General features: G+C 45.4%; 1 non-coding gene across 1 annotated transcript; it reads left to right on the forward strand.

Annotated features, from left to right (window-relative positions):
* The first annotated feature begins 22,307 nt into the window (after positions 1–22,307).
* On the forward strand, positions 22,308–22,426 carry LOC121277585. Its single transcript, XR_005942944.1, has one exon. It is a non-coding gene; the product is annotated as a 5S ribosomal RNA (ribosomal RNA).
* Positions 22,427–23,591: the final 1,165 nt, after the last annotated feature.

Raw genomic sequence — 23,591 nt, forward strand, 5'->3', positions numbered from 1 at the left:
ATGCCCCTGCCTAACAAGAACCTATCTACCACTACCTTAAAAATATTCAGTGACCCCCACCTCCACTGCCCTCCACTGCAAAGAGTTCCAAAGTTGCACAACCCTCTGAGAGAAAAAATTTCTCTTCCTCTCTGTCCTATAAGAGTGACCCCTAATTTTAAAACAGTGCCCCCTAGTTCTGGATTCACCCAGAAGAGGAAACATCCTTTCCACGTCCATCTTGTCAAGACCATTCAGGATCTTACATACTTCAATCAACTCACCCCTCACTCTTCTAAGCTCCAGTGGAAACAAGCCAGCCTGTCTGTCCAACCTATCCTCATAAGACAACCTGCTCATTCCGGGTGTCAATCTAGTAAACCTTCTCTGAACTGCCCCCAGTGCATTTACATTCTTCCTTAAATAAGGAGACCAAAACTGCACACAATATTCAAGATGTGGTGTCACCAATTCCCTGTATACCTGAAGCATAACATCCTTACTTATACGTTTAATGCCTCTCATAATAAAGGATAGAACTCCATTAGCCTTTTTGATTACATGCTGTTCCTGCATACTAAATTTTTGTGACTCATGCACAAGAACACCTCTGCAGCTTGGAATTCTGCAGTCATTCTCTGTTTAAGTAATACTCTGCTTTTTTATTCTTCCTGCCAAAGCGAACAGCATCATCTTTTCCCACATTATACTCCATCTGCCGGATTTTTGCCCAGTCACTCAAACTATCTATATCCATCTGCAGCCTCTTTATGTCCTTTTCACAACGTACTTTCCTACCTAACTTTGTGTCACCTTCAAATATAGCTACCATGCCTTCGCTCCCCCCACCTAAGTCATTGATATACATTGTAAAAAGTTGAGACCCCAGGACAGACCCCTGCGGGACTTCACTCATCACACCTTGTCAATGAGACAAAGAACCATTTATGTATACTCTCTGTTTTCTGCCAGTTAGCCAATCTTCTATCCATGCTAATATGTTACCCCCTACACCATGAGCTTTTATTTTACACAATAACCTTTGATGTGGTACCTTATCAAATGATTTCTGGAAATGCAAGTACAGTTTGTCTACAGGCTCTCCTTTATCCATCGTGCATGTTACTCCTTCAAAGAACTTTAATAAATTGGTTAAACATGATTTCCCTTTCGTAAAACCATACTGATTCTTCCCGATTACCTTGAACTTTTCTATGTGCCCAGCTATTTAATGATCGACTCTAACACCTTCCCCACAACAGATGACAAGCTAATTGGCAAATAGTTTACTGTTTTCTGCCTCCCTCCCTTCTTGATTAGAGGGGTCATATTTGCTACTTTCCAGTCTGATGGAACTTTTCCAGAATCTAGAGAATTTTGGAAAATTAACACCAACACATCTACTACCTCATTAGCCACCTCTTTTAAGATGCTAGGATGAAGTCCATCAGGACCTGGAGACTTGTCAACCCACAGCTCTATCAGTTTGCTCAGTATTGCTTCCCTAGTGATTATAATTTCACTAAGTTCCTCTATCCCCTCCACTTCCTTTACAGCTATTGCTGGAACGTTTTTCATAATAAGTCTCATTTGCCTGTCCCTCTCCTGCCCATAACACATGCATGTAGTCTGCTGTTATAGCTTTACCAAGTTGGCACCCCAATTTTAGGTACACCCAGTGCTACTCCTGGCACGCTATCTTACACTTGTCATTGAACCAGGGTTTGTCCTTGGCTTGATGGTAATAGTAGAATGAGGAATTTGCCAGGTCATGATTACAGGTTGTGGTGAAATACAATTCCGCTATTACTGTTGGCCCACAATGCTGCATGGATGTCCAGTTTTGACCTATTGATGTGTTCTGAATCAATACCATTTAGCATGGTGGTAGTGCCAGACAGCTGGACTGAGGATGTCCTCAGTGCAAAGATGGGACTTCGTCTCCAGAAGGACTATGTACTGGTCCCTCCTACTAATACTTTCATGGATAGATGCTCCTGCAGCTTGGGTGGATTGGTGAGAACAAAGTCAAGTGGATTTTTCCCTTGTGTTGATTTTCTCACAATCTGCCACAGGCCCAGTTTGTCAGGTATGTCCTTCAGGACTCAGTGCAGTCAGTATTGGTACCACCGAGCCGCTCCTGGCGATGGGCAATTAAATCTCCCACCCAGAGTACAATTGGTGCTCTTGCTAACCCTGATTGCTTTTTCCAAGTGGTGTTCAACATGGAGCAGTAATGATTCAGCAGCTGAGGAGTGCCAGGGCCGCTCCCTCCTGAATGTATACCACTGTGCTGCCACCTCTGGTGGGTCTGCCCTACTGGTGGGACGGGACATAACCAGGGATGGTGATGGTGGTGTCTGGGACATTGTCTGTCAGGTATGATTCAGTGAGCATGACTAGTTCAGGCTGTTGTTTGACTAGTCTGTGGGACTGAGCTCTCTCAATTTTGGCACAAGTCACCAGAGTGAGGACGACTTTGCAGGGTCAGCTGGGCATGTGACTTTGTCATTTTCGGTGCCTAGGTCGATGGCAAGTGGACTGTCCAGTTTGAATCTTATTCAATTTTTCTGCAGCAGTTTGATACACTTAAGTGGCTTGCTAGCTCATGGGGCAGTTAAGAGTCTACCGCATTGCTGTGGGTCTGAGTCACATGTTGGTAAGGACAGCAGATTTCCTTACCTAAAGGGGCAGTTTATGACTATCTGGTTGTTTAATTAATTAGAATGACAATTTTTTTAAAATTCCAGCTGCATCTAAGTAATTAAATTTAAAGTCCCCCAGCTATCCTGGTGGAATTTGAAGTCATATCTCAAGAGAATTAAAACAGGCCTCTGAATTCCTCACCCAGTAACATCACCATTATAACATTTACACTCTGTGCCATATCTCTCGATAGCCTTACCAAATAAAAATCTGTCAATCACAATCTTAAAGGTATCAACTGACCAGCAAAGAAAAGACTTGCATTGCATGGATGCCATGTAATTAAAATCACTGAGTATCTAGAGTGAAATATTCCAAAGTGAGTTCTGGCATCACTTCAGGCCTACTTCCACATTGTACTAATGCCAGTCATAGTTGTGTCAAACCTGTGCTAAAAAGGTATTCTTGCAGAGTTAACCAGCAGAAATTTTAGTGTGGGCTTCACACTACTTGATTTTCCTCTCGTTTTCTCTCTTCTTGTGAGTCTTGCTGAGTTTGGTTTGTTAGCTGCCTACCATGCTCCAAGAAACCATTCTTCAAGCATGAGCCAAGACAATGAATGAAAGCAGGCTTTTCAACTGCAGATTTTCACAGGTAAACCTGATGCAATCCACAGGGAAGATATTTCAGCATAGCTCACTGAATAGCAACTAGGAGAAGGGACCCTGACAAATATTCCCTTCCCTAAACCAAAAATATTGAGGCAATTGTTGTGCCTCAATTATTGCCGCAGTTAATGTATTACAGGCAAAAATACAAACATGGGAGCTTCTGGCCTATATGTCTCAGTGGTACACTACAAACCGCACTAGATCAATGGCAAATCTCTTCTCTATTAGTCCAGCTAAGAATCTGAGCACATACTAGGTCTTTCTGAAATTGACTTGCATTATAAATAGGGCTTCGCAACTTTATAATGTCAAATGCAGGTTAATTGTAGTACTGTAAATGTACAACACTATCTTTAGATTTAATGGATTTAAAGATTTCATTTAGATTGGCCTTGTCAAAAAAAGGTGTTTTATTTACAGCATCAGTTTTCATCATATTCTTCCCTGGTTATGTACAGATAAAACCAGTTCTGAATGATCTAAATATATACACACACAATGTTATGTTAAGAATCCTATTTACTGAATAGGAAAGTGAATCATTGCAATTCTCCAGGCAGAAGGCAGGTATAGGTCATGCAGAATCAAATGTAAAAGACTAATTAAAATCTGGCAGCTAATGTTTTGCCTCGATTGTCATTGCTATAAGAACATAAGAAACAGGAGCAGAAGTAGGCCATATGGCCCCTCAATTCTGCTCCCCCATTCAATCAAATCATGGCTCACCTGATCTTGGCCTCAACACCACTTTTCTACCTGTTGCCAATAACACTTGACTCACCTATAGTTCAAAAATTGATCGATCTCAGCACTGATTATAATCAGTGATTTAGCCTTGACAGCTAAGGTATAGAATTCCAAAACTTAACAACTCTCCTCCTCATCTCTATCTTAAATGGGATATCCCTAATTCTGAAACTATACCCCAGTTCTAGACACCACAACGAGGGGAAACATCCTCTTAGCATCTACCATTTCAAGCCCTATCAGAATAATATATATTTTAATAAAATCACCACTCATTCTTCTAAAGTCCAATGAGTATAGATCCAAACTTCTCAACCTTGACTCAAAAGCCAACTCATTCATCCCAATGGTGAACCTTCTCTGAACTGCCTCCAATGCAAGTTTAACTCTCCTTAAATAAGAAAGTCAAAACTGTAAATGGTTCTCTAGATGCAGACTCACCAATGCCTTGTACAAGTGTAGCAAGACTTCCCTACTGTTATACTCCATCTCCTTTGCAATAAAAATCAACATTCATTTGCCTCCCTAATTACTTGTTGTACCTGCATGCTGAGTTTTTGTGATTCATATATGAGAACACCCAGATCTCTCTGTACCGTGGGATTCTGTAGTCCCTCTTCATTTAAATAATGTTCTACTTTTCTATCCTTCCCACCAAAGGATGACCTCACATTTTCCCACACTATATTCCATCTGCCAAATTTTTGCCCACTCAATTAAGTTAGCCATATCCCTTTGCAGACTCTCTGAGCTGGACTTTCAATTACTGGTAGGGTCAGGAACGGGTGTGGGAGCAATTTCAAGAGACCCGGTGGGTATCTCTGGATCCTGACGTTTCCAAGATGCATTCCAGTTTTCAAAGTGAGGTAGGAGGGGGGAAGTCAGAAACCTGCTTGCCTCCAATTAAAGCCTGTTAAGCTCCTTAAGAAGTTTGAGTAGCTCCTACCTCTTGGTGACACTTGGTGCCACAGTTTGGGTGCCAGCTCACTGTTGGCCCAATTAGGGCATTTACATTTTAAAATTGCGCCATGTGATCATGGCACATGGTCAGCACCCAAAATTATCCGGGGTTCAGGTTTCAGACCCTGATTTGAAAATCAAGAACTTTGTGTCCTCCTATTACTTCCTTAACAATGGATTCCAGCATTTTCCAATTAGAGATGTTAGACTAACTGACCTATAGTTTCCTGCTTTCTGTCTCCCTCCTTTCTTGAAAAGAGGTGTTACATCTGTGGTTTTCCACTTTGCTGGAACCTTTCAAGAAACTGTGGAATTTTGAAAGATTTTGGTTATTTTGGTATTTGCTCAGTGACTAAGAAATGACTAGAGAGTTGAACATGATGCAATACATTTAGTTCTGTCTGTAGATGTATTTTAGTAATGATCATTGATTGATAATTACAGTTTTGTAAAATCATTTCTCTTTAATTTTCCATGTAGAGAAAAAATATACCCCCACTTCTACTTTGAATCTGCTGAGAATACCATATCTATGTATATTTAAAACAAAAACAGAATTACCTGGAAAAACTCAGCAGGTCTGGCAGCATCGGCAGAGAAGAAAAGAGTTGACCTTTCGAGTCCTCATGACCCTTCAACAGAACTGAGTGAATATTAGGAGAGGGGTGAAATATAAGCTGGTTTTAAGGTGGCGGGTGGGTGGTGGTTATAGGGACAAGCAAGCAGTGATAGGAGCAGATAAACAAAAGATGTCACAGACAAAGGAACAAAGAGGTGTTCAAGGTGGTGATATTATCTAAATGAATGTGCTAATTAAGAATGGATGGCAGGGCACTCAAGGTACAGCTCTAGTGGGGGTGGGGTGGAAAGGCTAGCAGGGCATACAAGATTTAAAAATAATAGAAATAGGTGGGAAAAGAAAAATCTATATAAGTTATTGGAAAAAATAAAAGGAAGGGGGAAGAAACGGAAAGTGGGTGGGGATGGAGGAGGGAGTTCAAGACCTAAAGTTGTTGAATTCAATATTCAGTCTGGAAGGCTGTAAAGTGCCTAGTCGGAAGATGAGGTGCTGTTCCTCTAGTTTGTGTTGGGATTCACTGGAACAATGCAGCAAGCCAAGGACAGACATGTGGGCAAGAGAGCAGGGTGGAGTGTTAAAATGGCAAGCGACAGGGAGGTTTGGGTCTTTCTTGCGGACAGACTACAGGTGTTCTGCAAAGCGGTCACACAGTTTACGTTTGGTCTCTCCAATGTAGAGGAGACCGCATTGGGAGCAACAAATACAGTAGACTAAGTTGGGGGAAATGCAAATGAAATGCTGCTTCACTTAAAAGGAGTGTTTGGGTCCTTGGACGGTGAGGAGAGAGGAAGTGAAGGGGCAGGTGTTGCATCTTTTGCGTGGGCATGGGGAGGTGCCATAGGTGGGGGTTGAGGAGTAGGGGGAGTTGGAGAAGTGGACCAGGGTGTCCCGGAGGGAACGATCCCTATGGAATGCTGCCGGGGGTGTGAAGGGAAGATGTGTTTGATGGTGGCATCATGCTGGAGTTGGCGGAAATGGCGGAGGATGATCCTTTGAATGCGGAGGCTGGTAGGGTGATAAGTGAGGACAAGGGGGACCCTATCATGTTTCTGGGAGGGAGGAGAAGGCATGAGGGCGGATGCGCGGGAGATGGGCCGGACACGGTTGAGGGCCCTGTCAACGACCGTGAGTGGAAAACCTCGGTTAAGGAAGAAGGAGGAAATGTCAGAGGAACTGTTTTTGAAGGTAGCATCATCAGAACAGATCAACGGAGGCGAAGGAACTGAGAGAATGGGATGGAGTCCTTACAGGAAGCAGGCTGTGAGGAGCTGTAGTCGAGATAGTTGTGGGAGTCGGTAGGCTTGTGATGGATATTGGTGGACTGTCTATCACCAGAGATTGAGACAGAGAGGTCAAGGAATGGAAGGGAAGTGTCAGAGATGGACCATGTGAAAATGATGCAGGGGTGGAAATTGGAAACAAAATTAATAAATTTTTCCAAGTCCTGACGAGAGCATGAAGCAGCACTGAAGTAATCATCGATGTACCGGAGAAAGAGTTGTGGGAGGGGGCCGGAGTAAGACTGGAACAAGGAATGGTCCACATACCCCATAAAGAGACAGGCATAGCTGGGGCCCATGCGGGTACCCATAGCCACACCTTTTATTTGGAGGAAGTGAGAGGAGTTGAAGGAGAAATTGTTCAGCGTGAGAACAAGTTCAGCCAGACGGAGGAGAGTAGTGGTGGATGGGGATTGTTCGGGCCTCTGTTCGAGGAAGAAGCTAAGGGCCCTCAGACCATCTTGGTGGGGGATGGAGGTGTAGAGGAATTAGACATCTATGGTGAAGAGGAAGTGGTTGTGGCCAGGGAACTGGAAATTGTTGGTGTGATGTAAGGTGTCAGAGGAATCACAGATGTAGGTGGGAAGGGACTGGACAAGGGGAGAGAGAAGGGAGTCAAGATAACGAGAAATGAGTTCCGTGGGGCAGGAACAGGCTGAGACGATTGATCTACCGGGACAGTTCTGTTTGTGGATTTTGGGTAGGAGGTAAAAGCAGGCCGTCCGAGGTTGGGCGATTATCAGGACTGTCACTGACCTCATCTCTTCTGGAGATCTTCCTCCCACAGCTTCCAACTTGATAGTCACCAAACCACGGACGGCCCGCTTCTACCTCCTACCCAAAATCCACAAACAGGACTGTCCCGGCAGACCGATCATATCAGCCTGTTCCTGCCCCACGGAACTCATTTCTCGTTATCTTGACTCCCTTCTATCCCGCCTTGTCCAGTCCATTCCCACCTACATCCGTGATTCCTCTGACACCTTACGTCACATCAACAATTTCCAGTTCCCTGGCCCCAACCGCTTCCTCTTCACCATGGACGTCCAATCCCTCTACACCTCCATCCCCCACCAGGATGATCTGAGGGCCCTTAGCTTCTTCCTCGAACAGAGGCCCGAACAATCCCCATCCACCACTACTCTCCTCCGTCTGTTCTCACGCTGAACAATTTCTCCTTTAACTCCTCTCACTTCCTCCAAATAAAAGGTGTGGCTATGGGTACCCGCATGGGCCCCAGCTATGCCTTTATGGATATGTGGACCATTCCTTGTTCCAGTCCTACTCCGGCCCCCTCCCACAATTCTTTCTCCAGTACATCGATGATTACTTCAGTGCTGCTTCATGCTCTCGTCGGGACTTGGAAAAATTTATTAATTTTGCTTCCAATCTCCACCCCTCCATCATTTTCACATGGTCCATCTCTGACACTTCCCTTCCCTTCCTTGACCTCTCTGTCTCAATTTCTGGTGGTAGACTGTCCACCAATATCCATTACAAGCCTACCGACTCCCACAGCTACTTCGACTACAGCTCCTCACACCCCGCTTCCTGTAAGGACTCCATCCCATTCCCTCAGTTCCTTCGCCTCCATCACATCTGTTCTGATGATGCTACCTTCAAAAGCAATTCCTCTGACATGTTCTCCTTCTTCCTTAACCGAGGTTTTCCACTCACAGTCGTTGACAGGGCCCTCAACCGTGTCCGGTCCATCTCCCGCGCATCCGCCCTCATGCCTTCTCCTCCCTCCCAGAAACATGATAGGGTCCCCCTTGTCCTCACTTATCACCCCACCAGCCTCCATATTCAAAGGATCATCCTCTGCCAATTCAGCCAACTCCAGCATGATGCCACCACCAAATACATCTTCCCTTCACACCCCCGGCAGCATTCCGTAGGGATCGTTCCCTCCGGGACACCCTGGTCCACTCCTCCATCACCCCCTACTCCTCAACCCCTACCCATGGCACCTCCCCATGCCCACGCAAAAGATGCAACACCTGCCCCTTCACTTCCTCTCTCCTCACCGTCCAAGGACCCAAACACTCCTTTCAAGTGAAGCAGCATTTCATTTGCATTTCCCCCAACTTAGTCTACTGCAATCGTTGCTCCCAATGTGGTCTCCTCTACATTGGAGAGACCAACCATAAACTGGGCGACCGCTTTGCAGAACACCTGCGGTCTGTCCGCAAGAAAGACCCAAACTTCCCTGTCGCTTGCCATTTTAACATTCCACCCTGCACTCTTGCCCACATGTCTGTCCTTGGCTTGCTGCATTGTTCCAGTGAAGCCCAACACAAACTAGAGGAACAGCACCTCATCTTCTGTCTAGGCACTTTACAGCCTTCCGGACTGAATATTGAATTCAACAACTTTAGATCTTGACCTCCCTCCTCCATCCCCACCCCCTTTCTGTTTCTTCCACCTTCCTTTTGGTTTTTCCAATAACTTATATAGATTTTTCTTTTCCCACCTATTTCCAATATTTTTAAATCTTGTATGCCCTGGTAGCCTTTCGACCCCACCCCCACTACAGCTGTACCTTGAGTGCCCTGCCATCCATTCTTAATTAACACATTCATTTAGATAATATCACCACCTTGAACACCTCTTTGTTCCTTTGTCTGTGACATCTTTTGTTTATCTGCTCCTATCACTGCTTGCTTGTCCCTACAACCACCACCCGCACCAAACTTCTCTCCCCCAACACCCCCCCGCACCAACCTTAAGCCAGCTTATATTTCACCCCTCTCCTGATATTCACTCAGTTCTGTTGAAGGGTCATGAGGACTCAAAATGTCAACTCTTTTCTTCTCTGCCGATGCTGCCAGACCTGCTGAGTTTTTCCAGATAATTCTGTTTTTGTTTTGGATTTCCAGCATCCGCAGTTTTTTGTTTTTATCTCTATGTATATTTAGTTCCATACAGAATTACAAAAGTAACCACAATATAGTTGGGTTAGTTTCCCACAAAGAACAAAGCTTGCTTCATAGTTGTTGCCCTCAAGTTCAAGAATCAGCTGAGACCTAAACCCATGGGATGAGGATAGCTGGTTGTAAGTTATTCCTATCCTTCCCACTATAGAGTACTTTGTTCTTATTGTTATAGAAAGCTCTTTTTATGTTTTAGGGGCAAACACAATGTGTAAATCCTAGACTTAATTGTCAGTCTATGTGATGTTAGCTCATCTATTCAACAATGAAGTCATTATTTTGTAGATATCTAGTTCATAATTATTAAGTTTCTGAATATAGCTTTTAGTTTTAGGAGTTTTTAACTGTAGAAAAATGAGGGCATCTGGCGAAGAAATTGGTCAGCATCTCAAGTGAATGCAATTCTAACAAGCCTAAGCTTAATTAACCTGTGTTTATCTTACAAGGTCAGATTTGATAATTGAAAGTAAACTTAAACAATGGATGAGCGATTTCTGGACTTCTGGGTAGATCCAGGATGTCTATTATTATCTCAGTAAAATATGCTAAAAGCTAACAATTCTGGTAAACTCCATTAGCAATATAAATTATTGAGTTACAGGATCAAAGAGTTATGTTTAAGGTAAAATAATTTGCTTGAATTTCTGGTTGAATCATTCCAAAAGAATGCCACATTGCCATGGAGAATGTGATTTAGAGTGGATTTTGGTTAGAAAGTTCTTTTGCTTAACTTATGTGTGTGCACTTGTTGACAGAGCAGACAGTTCAGTTTGGACTTTGTGAGAGAAAAGCAGCTGGAAGATTTCCTCTAGTTTGCAGCTAATGGAAGAAATTTACAGTGGTCTTCATAGAGCCTTGAGCCAGAAAGCAGTTAGCAGAGTTAGCTTGGAAAACTGTGGGCGGAATTTTCTCAAATTTACACTAAATGCGGTACCCGCCGACCACAATGGCAAGTTTTCATGCCATATCATCCCAAACCCACCTCATTATTTATGCACTCCCAGGAAACACACCGTTTCCATGGTGGGTGGGCTCTCTGGACATCATCCTGCCGTCGCATCACACCGGGGCCATGTTTAAAGTCCAGCCACAAGCACAGTGCTCATTACTCCCAGCTCACCACTGCTGCACAGAAGATATGGCCAGCAAAGGAAAAAAGACCGCAGCCCCCCTCTTCGATGATGGGACCCTCAAGCGACTGCTGGATGCCGTGGAGGCCCACACTCTGGCCGCACAATGGGCAGCAATGTGACCAATCCAGCTTGGGAGGCAGTGGCAGCGGTGGTCAGTGCCAACGCCTTTCAGAAGAGGACAGCCACCCAGTGCTGCAAGAGGATGAATGATCTCCTCTGTTCCCCCAGGATAAGTCACCCTTCAAATCACTCTCAACTCACACACTCACAAACCCATCACACATCCACAGGGATCTCACTCACTGCCAGTTCAAGGGACATCCCATTCACTCTCTCACACACACTGTCATTATCCTCATCCTGTCCATGGGACCATTCAGCACCCACACACGCCAGGTATACTTATCATCAGGCCTGGCAGGCGTCTTGCTTCCTCATTCTCCATCTCTATCCATGCAGGACGAGCTGGCACACAACAAGAGGGAGAGGTCACAGACCGGTGGAGGAATGCCTGAAATCAAGGTCCTCATGGACTTTGAAAACAGAGCCACCCAGCTGACTGGCCATGATCTGGACTCTTCCTGTGCTGACGGTGAGGTCAGCGCTGGTCTACCAAGTGAGGATCCATCAGTGCAGCATCCATCAGATAACCATGCTGTGAGTGATGTGTCCTGTTTCACAGGCCACTGCCATGAACTAATTATCTCTCCTTGCTTTCGCAGGCACATCTGCCAAACAGAGTCCATTACCCAGGGCTTCCAATCAAGCCCCCAAGAAATCGCTGGAGAGGGATCAGGAGGCACCCTCCCTGAAGTCCCATCACAGCGCTCACCCACACCCTCCACCAGCGCAGGAGTACATACATCACTGGGATCTAGCTTTAGAGTAGCCTCGGGATCACATTCTGGTGAGGACATCGCGCTGTCTGATCCACAGCAGGCGGCAGCAGGGACTTCCCTGGTGTCCGACACTCGGAGGACTGCTGGAGGCCAGAATGGTGCTGAGTCCGAGTCAGATGATGAGCCTCTAAACTCAGCCATGTCACATATGCTGGAGCTGCAAAGGCAAACTTGGGAACACCAGGAAGGGATGTCCGCTGTACTCCTCAGATTGCAAGGCACGATGGAGGAGTCCATCCACCTTCAGTCTGAGGTGATAGCACCGGCATGGCATCATGCCGAGGTCAGCACTGGTAAGGTGGCACCCGCCATGGAGACCTTGGTCCAGGATGTCACTCCTGCATTGCTGCGCGGGCACAACTCCATCACTGGTGCCATAGTTAGCCTCTAACAGTCTGCACGCGAGAGCGGTGCCGGGAAGCTTGATCTCACTCCAGCTACCCCTGCTCCTCAAGCAGTCAACCTGGGGCCCCCAGGCACCCTTAGGGAGGAGGATGAGCAGGTGTACACTTCAGGCCCACCCACCCAGGTGACTCCGAGAGTGTTCGGCCAATCCCACTCCCCTCTTCCTATGACCTCAGCAGCTCCAGCTCCACAGGCCAAGGAGAGTGCCACTGCCACACGGCATGGCACTGAAAGCAGGCCAGGGCCCTCCAAGTCTCAGCCCTCCAGAGGACGCCCACCACATCACAGACAGAGCGTCACAGTCAGCAGGCTACCTCCACTCTGCTGTGGATGTCTGGGGAACAACAAGACATAGCTGCAGGGTTAGGAAAGTTAAGGAGAATTAGTTGCACAGCCTGGGCAACGGCGTTAATCACTTCTGTTCACTATATTGTTCACTATTGTCAATAACCTCCCAAGAATGTCTTCCTGCCTATGGCTCCTTGTTCTTGCCAGATGTGAAACCTTTCTGCATAAGATAAAGGCAGGTGTCTCAGTCCAGGGCCTCTTCCCTGTGCTCTGTGCAGCCTTCAGACCAAAGTGATGGTCGAGCCTCACACTCCCTGGAAACATTACCGATGCCTGCACCTCGATGGTGCTGGTCATTGCTGCCAGAATGTAGTAGGCAGGCACCATAGAGTTCTCTCATTCTCTCAATGTTCTCTCAATACCTTTAAGGTGGGGCTGGCCACCATCTCTTCAGCATTTGTGACCAGTGATGGTGTGCTCCAGCTCCTGAAGGGCTCAGGTGTTGAAGGCGAACACAGCAGCATATGCGTCAAAAGTTTCATGGCTGCATCTCTGAGATGGCCCTGATCACAGATCACAAGGGAGCTGCCCTCGGCCAGACAGGAGTCAGACATTCTCAGAGATTATGTGAAGATTTATGGAGTGTCCTCACTGCATGTCATCATCATCCTCCTGCAACTGAACGACTATTAGGGCCTCCACTGTATCTCCATGACAGGAGCATTCTCACAGAGGGTATTGACACTGCCATAAGCCAGACTAGAGTCAAATGTACACAACTGCAACGTAAGGATCTATGGGGTCTCCTCACTGCATGTCATCATCATCCTCCACAAATCTAGCAGCTATGACGACCTCCCGAGCGCACCTGCCTCACTTAACCCATGCGAAGGCTTCATCCCCCTCATCATCGCCTCCGAGGACCTCCTCAGCCTCATCCCTGTCGGCGTCTTCCTCATGGGAGGATGTGTGCAGCTCCTCCATCTCCTCCTCAGCCAGCTCCTCCCACCATTGCAGCGCAGGTTGTAAAGGGCGCAGCAGACGATGACAATGCGTGACACCCTCTGCAGACTGTATTGCAGGGCTCCACCAGACTAGTCCAGGCACCGGAACCTCATCTTCAGCATCCGGATGGTCTGCTCCACCAAGTTGCGAGCCGCAACATGAGCCTCATTATAGCATCGCTCTGCTGTTGTCTGAGGCCGCTGCATGGGTGTCATCAGCCACAGCCTCTGCGGGTAGCTGTTGTCCCCAGGGAGACAACCCTGCAGCCTCTCTGGACTCTGGGAGACTGCAGGGATCTACGAGCGACTCAGTATGTAGGCATAGTACACACTCCCTGGAAACCGTGTGCACATCTGCAGGATGCATTTCTGGTGGTTGCACACCAGCTGCACGTTCAGTGAGTGGAAGCGACTATAGTTGATGAAGTCCACTGAGTGTAGTGCTGGAGACCTGAGCACCACATGAGTGCAATCAATCGCACCCTGCACCTGTGGGAATCCTGAGATCAGGGCGAATCCAATGACCCTTGCATCCTGGCTGTCCTGGTCCCGGATGAAATGCACAAAGTTGTGTGCCTTGGAGAACATGGCATCTGTGACCTCATGGATGCATTTGTGGGTGGCGGCTTGTGAAATCCCACAGGGGTCACCTGTGGAGCCCTGAAAGGAGCCACTGGCATGGAAATTGAGCACTGTGGTCACTTTCACAGCCACTGGCAGGGGATGCCCTCCATGTCCCCTTGGCGCCAAGTCCTGCAGTAAGTGGCAGATATGAGCCACCAGCTCCCTAGACATATGCAGTCATCGACAACACTGGTTCTCGGTCTTCTGCACGAATGGCAGGCGGTGTCTATAGATCCTGGATGTCACTAGGTGCCGACCAGCCACGGCTCACTCTCGCTCCTGGGCGGTGTGTGCATGAGCCCCTGCTTCCCCTTCTTCCTGAGGTTGTTGCTCCTGCCTTTGCACAGCCAGGAGCCTCAGTCACTCTCTCCTCCATTTTCTTCACTCTCTGTAGGCCATCAGTCATACACCAGGCTGCATGCTCCTGATGTGGTCCTCCTGCAGCATGAGAGAGAGAGACGTGGTTAGCATGGCTGTACTTAGCACCTTTCCTGGCCCTGTGTGACCGTCCCTTAATGCTTCCTGCAGAGTGCTGGTCACCCCTCAGATGGCCAGAGATGAGTGCGCTGCCTGTCTGTCCTGTCAACCTGCGACATGGGGGACACTGGTCCAACCCAGGATGCTGAGATTGCAAGGGGCTGTGAGCACTTCCAGCAGTGACTGTTACATGGCCAGTGCTGGCGAGGAGATTGTACAACGTGTGCAGCCCAACTGCTCCGCAGTCCAATAAAGTGCTGGCGGACTCGAAGTCTATGCCAGGAGGGGTGGGGGAGCAGGGGCGGGGTAAGGTACAGAGCACTTGCTGGCCCTTTAGTGCCTCTGCATTTCCTGCATGGGCGGGCAGTCTAGGAGCACGACCCCAATCACATCACTGTGGCTGTGCCTGATCTGTCTCAGTTGCAGAGGGATGGTCGGTTTATACAGGTGTCCCTAATGCGTGGCCACTTCCCTCACTTACCCTGCCCCACCGCCTCAATTTCTTGTGTGCAGGGTGCAACGCCAGGGCAGCAGTTGTCCCCCACCCCCGACAACAGTTGCCTCCGAGGGCTGGGCAGCAGTTGCCCCCCAGACACACCCCCCGGCAACAGTCACCTCCATGGCAAGTCAGCACTTCACCCAGGCTCCCTGGTGCCCCTGGAGCCTGCAAAGCAACAGACGACCCTGGCGAGCTCTGCGGAACGATGCTGCTCACTCACCTCCAGTTCCCCCAAAGCGTAGGCCACCAAGTGCATGTTGCCTGCGTGCTGTTGTGAAACACATTGACGCGCTTTCCCAAGAGCCTGGCAGGACGTCCTTTTAATGATATGCTGATGTATCGCAACGAGCTCCCTTTGGCTGGCTGAGTGGACGATCGCAACCTGCCTTCCCGCTGTTGTGAAATGATCGTGCCATATTGTGCATGCACGCTACCTATCACACGCGCTGCCAGCAGGCATTGAACATTCCGCCCTGTGAGAAGGCAGTTGGATTTACCAGCAACCTGAACAACGAGCTGAGGCATCCACAGTCGTGTGGTCGGTAAAAGAAAAGGTGGAGGGTAGCGAAGCTAGTAGCCAATGGAAGGACCCCCATAGAATTCCTGAATGCTGTAGCTCACCTTTTAGATTGGTCCCAGGAAAAGTGAATGAACCTTTGAGATTTTGTAAGATAAGGGAACTCTTGATGGGGGGGAAGCAAAAAGTGGAACTGATCTTATAGCATAAATCTTTGTAAGGTATAGCGTTAGTTAGTGGTGCTTGCTTTGCTTAATTTCTCTTTATTTTTATGTTAAAATTTGTTTTAAAACGTAAAATCCTCTGTCGATTAATGACCAGGTGTTCGGATTTTTTCCTTGAACGCTAATGGTCCCGAACAGGATCATAAAAATTGTAATTGTTCTAGTGTACTGAATTAGGGAAAAAAATAAACATCTAAAATCGAAGGGTCATGAGGACTCGAAACGTCAACTCTTTTCTTCTCCGCCGATGCTGCCAGACCTGCTGAGTTTTTCCAGGTAATTCTGTTTTTGTTTTGGATTTCCAGCATCCGCAGTTTTTTTGTTTTTATCTAAAATCTCTGACCTGATCTCTATTGAGTGACCTTTGCCAAGGTGGCGAAGGCAGTATCCATCCCAACTCAGAGGTCAATTAGTTAACATCCTACTTTATTATAACATGTATTATAATGTCTCATTGTACAGCAGCATGAAAAAGGTTTAATTTAAAATGATTAAGTCTGAGGTTTGACACCTCAACTTCCTCCAAAGCCAGTTTCCCGATCTATACTACTGCTGGGCAGCATCTTGGACTGGACATTTTAGGATGAATTGATTTCAAACATTGTGCATAACAGGGGTATCAGAAAACTCTAGATTCAGCTGAATGTAAACTCTGAACATTATTGCCAATATACTGTTCGGAGGGTTTGGCACAAAACATGTCCTGTTATGGTTAATTACAATGCAATAAAAACATTTGCGTGTTCTTTTGGATAGAATGGTCAGATTTTTCATTCCTGTCCCCAAGGCAGCCAGATAGATCTTAATCCGTTTTTCTTCATGTGCTCTTTGTACAGAAAGATCACTGAAAATTATTCATTCCAGGCCAATCCTGTGATGATTTTTTTAAAAAAAGAAATCAGATTGTTAATATTATTAGTGCAGAATTTTCATAATTGTGACTTTCCTCACTCCAGCATCAGTGTTGTTAAGGAAAGGGAGGGAAGATGGTAAAGGTTTATTTTTGCCTCAGGTGAGGTCAGCATTTTGCATGAGTATTTTGCTCTTTGGTTGCACCAGTGATATATGTTACAGGCTGATCCACATTCACATCAAAGAAAAACATTACTTCAGACCAACCTGCAAGACAATCCAGGGCCACCTGATCCAAAAAGCTTCCATTAGCTGAGTATTAAGAAGAACCCAGTTAGTTATGATGCTTTAAATCCAGCTTGGCTTAAATAGAAGCACTCTTGTTTCTGAGTCAGAAGGTTGTGATCTCAAGTTTCACTCCAGAATTGAGCATAACTGAGGAATTACTACATTGTTGGAGCTGCTATTCTTTGATTTAAACATTAAATTTTACAGGTGGGTTCTTTCAGAGCGGAACAGTACTTGTAGGGACGCTAAGAAATTGCAGACCTGCAACTCTGATTTTCACCCATCCACTTAAATGGAGAGAAGATCAGGTACTACCTGCCAGAATTTCATATTCAACCAAAGCCAACCTGATGGGTCTTGCAGTTCATGTAGATGCTCACAATCTCACAACGCCTTTGAAAAAAAGCAAGGTTTCTTCAGTAAGTGTTGGCAGGCCTTTCTGCTCTGGATACTCTCCTAACCTTGTACTCACCTGACTTTCACACACTAATGTTGCAGCAAAGCTCACTGCTTAGTGGTCAGGGGAACGAGGCCTAGTTGAATTTTTTTCACCTCCATAGTGCTGAAGCCTAGCTTAAACCAGCAAACTCAGCAACTGATCAAGGCCTTCTAGCTCTGTATGATTCAGTGCCAAATTGGTCAGTGCAGTGACCTGCGAACACTTCGGTTAGGCTCCAAAATGTAATGTTAACCCAAGTGCTCATAGATGTGTCATTAAACGTTATCTGGGAACACACACATTTCTTGTTCCTTCAACTTTTGGTCTAACACATCTGAAGTGAGAAAGGAAGGTCAATATTTCTGCAATGAACTAGCATCTATAAGAGTGTTAGATTGAGATTTTGAGAAAAATATTTCAATTTAATTCATACAGTTTTCATACATTTATGTATTTTTTAAAATTTGGATATCTGTGCACAAAACAGTTTGCCTTTCCCTGTGGTATACTGTCATGTCTATGTGCAAAAGCATACCAAGCATGAGTAACTGAGTATATAATGATGCCCCTTAGGTACAGATGAACTCATGCTGCATCCTCACAGTTAGTAAGCTGAATATAGAAGAGTTTAGAATCATATCATGTACTCTGAAGGTATTTCAAGCCTGAATATTGTCCAAGTCTTGCTGCATGCAGGCATGGACTGTTTCATTAGGAGTTACAAATGGCACTGAACATTGTGCTCCTGCAGCAATGTCCTGGAGCTGAGATGTATGACCTCCAACAACCACAGCTTCTTCCTGTGTGCAAGATATAACCTCAACTGGTGGAGAGTTTCCCCACCCCCGATTCCTATTGACTTTAGCTTTAGAATGTCAATGTTTGATGTCGCACTTGGTCAAATGCTGCCTTGCTGTCAAGGACAGTCACTAGCACCTTACCTCTGGAATTCAGCTCTTCTATCAACAGACCCAGGTGATGAGGTCCGGAGCCAAGTGATTGCGTAAGATCCCAAACTCAGCATCAGTGAGCAGGTTATTGGTAAACACGTCACTATTAATGATACCTTCCGTCACTTTGCTGATGATTGAGAGTAGACTGTTAGGGTGGTAATTGGTCGGATTGGATTGTCCTGTTTATTGGGTACAGTACACACCTAAAAGTCAATTTTCCACATTGCCAGGTAGATGCCAGTGTTGTAGCTGTACTGGAACAGCTTGGCTAGATGCATGGCTAGTTCTGGAGCACAAGTCTTCAACACAATGGCAGGAATGTTGTTGGAGCACATGGTTGTTGCTGTATCCAATGCCTTCAATGATTCCTTGATTAATCAAGTGAACCGAATTGGGTAAAGACTGGTTTCTGTGATAGGCCTCGGGAAGATGCCAAGATAGATCATCCACTTGGCCTTCTGACAAATAAATGTTGGTAGACAATTTTGTAGGTAGAAATTAATAAGTATGCAATGTATTGCTCAAGGAAAAGAAAAATAAGCAATCCATCTGCTCGAAAGATGTATTGTAAAAGCTGAAGCTGAAAGAGACCTCAGAGTCTCCGACTCAACATGTATATCGAATTAATAGCACGAATCAAATGTTTAACTGCAGAGTCAGGTCAGTAGGTGACTGAAGATGGGAGGAAATGCCTCAACCTTGTCTCTTGCACTCACATGCTGGATTCTGCCATAATTGAAGATGGGGATATTCATAGAGCCTCGGCCTCTTATTTGTTGTTTGATTGTCCACCACCATTCACAGTGGATATGGCAGGATTTCAGAGCTTTGATCTGATCTGTTGGTTGCAGGATTGCTTGGCTCTACCTACTGCGTGCTTCTTCCACTCTTTAGCTTGCAATAGGTTGTAACGTCAACAGCTTGGTATATCATTTTCAGGTACACCTGTTGCTGCTCCTGACACACTCTCCTACAAGTCTCACTAAACTAGAGTTGTTCAAATGGTTCGATGGTAAAGGTGGAATGAGTGATATGTCGGTCCGTGAGTTTACAGATTGTGGTGAAGTACAATTCTGCTGTTGCTGATTGCCCATAACACCCATGGTTGCCCAGCTTTGAAGTTACATCTATCCTGAATCTATCCCATTTAACACTGCGGTAACACAATGGTATTCTCAGTGTGAAGATGGAACTTCATCTCCACAAGAACTGTGTGGTCTTCAGTCCAACCTATACTGTCATGGACAGATGAATCTCCTCATGAGAACGAGGTCAAGTAGGTTTTTGCTCATATTGGTTTTCTCACTACCTACCACAAGCCCATTCTGCCATATATATCCTTTAGGGCTTTACCAGATTGGTAATGGGGGAGGAGATGGCATAGTGGCATTTTTGCTAGACTAGTAATCCAGAGTAATGCCCTGGAGACCGGGTTCAAATCCAGCCACATCAAATGGTGGAAATTGAATTCAATAAAAATCTGGAATTAAAAGTCTAATGATGACTAAGAAACCATTGTCGATTGTTGTAAGAATCTCATCTGGTTCACTAATGCCCTTCAGGGAAGAAAATCTGCTGTCCTTAACTGGTCCGGCCTCCATGCAACTCCAGGCCCACAGTAATATGATTGACTCTTAAATGCCCTCTGAAATGGCCTAGCAACCACTCAGTTGTAACAAGCTGCTACAAAGTCACAAAAATGAATGAAATCAGATGGATCGACCTAGGCACCAGACACGACAACGGCAAACTGAGCCCTGTCAACCCTGCAAAGTCCTCCTTACTAATGTTGATGAAGGAGTATGGGACTGTAGATTAAGGGTATGATTCAAGGAGTATGACAGTGTGAGGTGTTACTTGAATAGTATGTGGGTCTGCCAACTTTGACACAAGTCCATAGGTGTTCATGAAGAAGGCTTTGCAGAACAGGCTGGACAAGGTGTTCTTGTGTCGTTTCCAGAGTCTGGGTGAATGGTGGGTGGTCTGTCTGGTTTTACTACATTTTTTCTTGCAGCGGTTTGATAAAAACTGAGTGGCTTACTGGGTCTTTTCAGAGGGCTGCTAAGAATCAGCCACACTACTGTGGGCCTGGAGTCACATGTTGGCCAGACCGGGTAACAATGATGGATTTCCTACCCTGAAGGGTATCAATCATCCAGATAGGTTTTTATGACAATCCGATAGTTTCATGGTCACCATTGCCGATGTATGAATATTCCAATATTATTTTGTAATTGGATTTAAATTCCAAGCCTCTGCATTAATAATCCAGTAACATAACCAGTCAGCTACAATCCCCAGTACATATACTATACTACTGTACATATTCATATATATTTATATATATATATATATAAAACACACACAAACACAAAATCATGCCCACAGTTACACACAGACACAAACACACCATACCCACAAAATCACACACATACTTTCCAGGAAAGATCATTGGATGGTGATCAAAAGTGCAATGTTGGCTAAACCTCTCTTTCCTCCCTTCAGATGCTCCTTAAGAATTTTCATTACTGAGCTGGGTAGCTCGAAACTGGAAATTTCCTGTCAGGCCAGATCTGCCTCAGTAAAAAGATGGGTGTTCAGCAGGCCGCAATGTTAGTCACTTGCGGTTTATTTTTATCAAGGAATCAAGTTTCTTCACAGGTGGATGTGGAATAGGGATCAAGCTGGGAGATAAAAACAAAAACAGAATTCCCTGGAAAAACTCAGCAGGTCTGGCAGCATCGGTGGAGAAGAAAAGAGTTGACGTTTCGAGTCCTCATGACCCTTCGACAGAACTAGGTGAATCCCAGGGAGGGTTGAAATATAAGCTGGTTTAAGGTGGTGATGGTGTGGTGGTGGTGTGGGGGCAGGGGGGGGTCGCGGGGTTGGGTGGGGGTAGAGAAGTGGAGGGGGGTGGTGTGGTTGTGGTTGTAAGCTGGGAGACCTTTTAGCTATAACAATCTCCAGGTTCAAAAAGTACTGCCTTTTCTGCTGTTGATATTTTGCAGCTGGGAGGGTCTATGTAAACTGACTGACTAGTTTCGCTCTGGTTCTTGGAATAATAAAGTACTTGGTATCAGGAGCTAGTTTTGGTCACATGACAGCAAATTCCAGTGCCTTCCATTGTCCGCATAATGGGTAGGAGCTAGGATGATTGATACACAAAGGGGGAATGATTAGTAACCCACCAACATATGAGCTATGATTGGCTCACTGGAAGATCTGACTTTTTATTTTATCCTCACGGTTCTGACATGTCTGGCAGTCATTGTTTGTTAAACTTATCACATTGTGCTGGTTAGGATAGCCCTTTTGTACCTGAGAAACCAATTTGCATTTGAGAACTTTCCAAAGGCATTTTCAGACAAGAGTTAATCCTTTATCTGTGCAGAAATTGCAAAAGCCTTGTGACCCTTAGCAGCCACCTTAACAGCCCCTGTGAGTGTCCACTTTCAAGTAAGACAATTCCAGAAATTTATATACTGAGTGTTGTCCATGTTTAAAGTTATGAATAGGACATGACTTCACTGGGCATAGCACTGTCCAGGAACCTCCTCACTCCCAACCTGGCCAGCCATCAGTTTCAACTTGCCACGCACACAGAAACCCACCTACCTTGTCACATTAAAATATCCCCTTAAGTATAGGCCGTGGCATTGAGCTTGAGGTATCACAGCCAAATGTGAGAGTATTGAAATCATTCGGTTCAGCTGCCAATATGACATTCAGTCCAACTATTGTTCAGCTGGAAGGACAGCCAATCAAACTGTTTTAATCAGTCATCTGATATCAATTGTCTTTCAAGGCCTTGGCCTAAATAGCCAAGTGGTTATGGTACTGGGTTTGTAATCCCAAGATCAAGAGTTCAAATCTCACAAGGGCAAAACTATGAAGTATCCCAATAAAAAAGCCTGCGGCCATACTAGTCTGAAAACGCCCGATCTCTTCTGATCTCAGAAGCTAAGCAGACTCAGGCCTGGTTAGTACTTGGATGGGAGACTGCCTGGGAATACCAGGTGCAGTAGGCTTAACGGCTTGGCCTAAATAGCCAAGTGGTATTGGTACTGGGTTTGTAACCCCAAGATCAAGGGTTCAAATCTCACAATGGCAAACTATAAAACAATTTTGGCTTGGCCTAAATAGCCAAGTGGTTATGGTACTGGGTTTGTAACCCCAAGATCAAGAGTTCAAATCTCACAATGGCAAACTATGAAACATGTAACTTCATCTGAAACAGATGGAAACAGGTTTGTACTCGAAAGAGTATCAATTGTCTTTCAAGCGTGATCACTGTTCAAATATAAACCAGATCTGCATTATGCCCAGATTTTGTCACTACGCACAGCTCTGTATAACAGATGGAAGATTCATATAGCCACACACCTTATCCAATTATTGTGATTATTGTAAGACTGTAAGCCTATAACAACAAAAAAACTGCGGATGCTGGAAATCCAAAACAAAAACAGAATTACCTGAAAAACTCAGCAGGTCTGGCAGCATCGGTGGAGAAGAAAAGAAGAAACGTCAACTCTTTTCTTCTCCGCCGATGCTGCCAGACCTGCTGAGTTTTTCCAGGTAATTCTGTTTTTGTTCCCTATAACACTTCATTCTTGTTGAAGGCAGCAGGATATTGTCTTAAGTTAAAATCATTTTGACCTAATCTTCCTGGTGAGTTTGCCACGGTATTACATTGTGTGATTTTACTCTCCATTCTCATGCTTCAGTTGGCAGCTGATAGGGGCCAAACTTTTTCTCTAATAATTACAGTAAAAGAATGTGAATTGTGTTGCTTGTGTTTGAGGATTTGGTTCAGGTGTGCGAACCAGAAATCAACATTTATATTTAAAGAAATGTGAAAATCAGCACTTTGGAGAATATAGGACAATTTAATTTTTTGGGTGTTCACTGATAAATTTGGAAGGATTTTAATCCCAACCCTATTTCTTAGTTTTCATCCTTGCTGTGACTGAATGGGAGTGTTTTGTGTTTTTAAAAAGTGCAACGGCCAGGATTTTTCTATCCAAATCCCTGTTGACTTCAGCGAGACAGGAAGATCCCACCAATGGGAAGGGCTGGAAAATCCTGCCCAATGTATCACCAGTTAATTCATCTCCCTGACAGGACACAGTTTATCGCTGGCAATGTTTCTAAAGCACTATTATGGTTCTCTGGGTAGTGGGGGTAAAATCT

Source organism: Carcharodon carcharias, chromosome 4 (genome assembly GCF_017639515.1).
Source record: "Carcharodon carcharias isolate sCarCar2 chromosome 4, sCarCar2.pri, whole genome shotgun sequence".
NCBI classification, from domain to species: domain Eukaryota; kingdom Metazoa; phylum Chordata; class Chondrichthyes; order Lamniformes; family Lamnidae; genus Carcharodon; species Carcharodon carcharias.